This window comes from Limulus polyphemus, unplaced genomic scaffold (assembly GCF_000517525.1).
Source record: "Limulus polyphemus unplaced genomic scaffold, Limulus_polyphemus-2.1.2 Scaffold2905, whole genome shotgun sequence".
Taxonomy (NCBI): Eukaryota; Metazoa; Arthropoda; class Merostomata; order Xiphosura; family Limulidae; genus Limulus; species Limulus polyphemus.
In genome coordinates this window covers 106,231-108,037 of record NW_013668515.1, presented here as the reverse complement: position 1 = coordinate 108,037, position 1,807 = coordinate 106,231, and the positions used below count along the sequence as shown (strand labels likewise).

General features: G+C 33.5%; 1 protein-coding gene and 1 long non-coding RNA gene across 2 annotated transcripts in view; both read right to left on the bottom strand.

Annotated features, from left to right (window-relative positions):
* LOC106468182 (calcium-binding protein E63-1-like) overlaps positions 1 to 589 on the bottom strand; it is a 36,841-nt gene extending 36,252 nt beyond the window's left edge. The window contains exon 1 of the mRNA XM_022396488.1: positions 456 to 589. The gene's annotated coding sequence lies outside the window, so the exon portion shown is untranslated. The remainder of the gene's footprint in view (positions 1 to 455) is intronic.
* Positions 590 to 1,683: 1,094 nt separating this feature from the next.
* The window catches only part of LOC111087961, a 2,758-nt gene continuing 2,634 nt past the window's right edge, over positions 1,684 to 1,807 (bottom strand). Inside the window, exon 3 of the long non-coding RNA XR_002612574.1 lies at positions 1,684 to 1,786. This is a non-coding gene — a long non-coding RNA (uncharacterized LOC111087961). The remainder of the gene's footprint in view (positions 1,787 to 1,807) is intronic.

The following is a 1,807-nucleotide window of genomic DNA, read 5'->3' as shown; positions in this document are numbered from 1 at the left end:
TCATAACTTAGGTAAATTAATATGTAGAATGATACACGGACTGTTCTGTGCGTTAAAATAGTTTTCTTTTTATTTGCGAGCTTTCGGCCGAAGCCTTCACCGGGCAACAATGTGTAACTACTTCTTATAACAGTAATGCCGCCCACAGTCATTTCTATGATGGAAATTCTAAAATCCATAAGATTTAAATCTAAGGGATTATAAAAATATTTCTAGATTTTAGGAGCAATAATACACTAAAGTATTTTGTCTGTTTACCACAGGATGGGGTGTATAGTGTTTTTCTCTAAAAATTACAACAATGTATACTGTTGTCCGATGAAGGCTTCGGTAAGAGGGCAGAAAGCTCGCAAATAAAAGAATAGTAATTTAAAGTACAGAACAGTCCACGTATAATTCTACAAACTAATATATATATATACTAATAGGTACAGTTCAACCAAGATACAACATACCAATATATTCCTCCTTTACTATGGGACCGTCTTTAAAAGTCTCTCACTTTTAGCTGTTTCGAACAAACTCTTATTTTTCTAAATATGAGTAGCTATATTTTATTTTCCTAAGAACTTTCCCTTCAAAGATTAATTTAGAAGTTAAAATCACAAATTTCTTGGAACGCTTTGAAAACTTTGTTTACTGAAGAGACGTCAACGTCACGTCTCTTCTCTCAAAAACATGCGCACTCTGCGGAGAGGCAGTTTAAAAGTCAAGACGTATTTTTCATTAAAACAAGCAATAACAATCTTTCTGTCGCGATAGAAGTTGATGTTTAGAGGAGAGAAGGGGTAGGATCGGTAGACGTTCGGCACTAATGACAATGCAGACGAAAACCCATATGAGTGGAAACACTGAGCAACCAAGACGTATAGAGAGAATGTGATGATGCACACAACCGACTTGGCTAATTTCCAATTCATTTATTCCTCAAAACCAAACTTTTGCAACATCACTGCTTAGGTCGAGGCTAGTTACGAAAAACATTTAATACTAAGAAATATTAAATGATGATTTTTGCTTACAGATGTACAAAGTTAGTAATGCACGCCGCTTACCTAAGTATCATCAAGTTATGAGAATTAAGGTCAATATTATGAATATGGCTAGTTAATGTGAAAGACTTTTAAAGATCATGAGTCATATAGTCACTTTTCAACTGAAGTAAATCATGTATTCATAATTCACAAAAAATACTTCAAAATCTCAGTAGTTTCTCGAACAATTCGAAGTCTTTAAGTCCAAAGTTTAAAAAAACGAAGAAAAAAGTCACCAACAAAATATCAAATTGTTCAAGGTAAATTACAGGTAATCGCTTTAGCATGCATCAGGTTAAACTAAGCCTACTCAAGCAACACGAAAGAATCTAATAAACATTTGTTTTTAGGGGGAAAAACAAACAAAAGAAACAACACTGTACACTTAGTGTATTTTTGCACCTTAATTCTATAGAAATATTTTAATAATTTTTGAAATTTAAATCTTTTGAATTTTAGAACCTCCATCAAAGAAATCAATGTGGGCGTCAGTACTGAGAAGTAATTAAAAGACTCGACCTTCCATCTTTAAATAAGAATAAATCATATCTCAGAAATGTTTGATGATTTATAAAAAACCCACAAATTACAACAGATTTTTCTAAACTTTAAAATGCAACGTCACGCCTTTACTTTAATTTTTTAATATGTTTGTTTGTTTTTGAATTTCGCGCAAAGCTACAGAGGCTATCTGCGCTACGTCCGTACCCTAATTTAGCAGTAGTAAGACTAGGAGGGAAGGCAGCTAGTCACTCAACCCACCCACCGCCAAC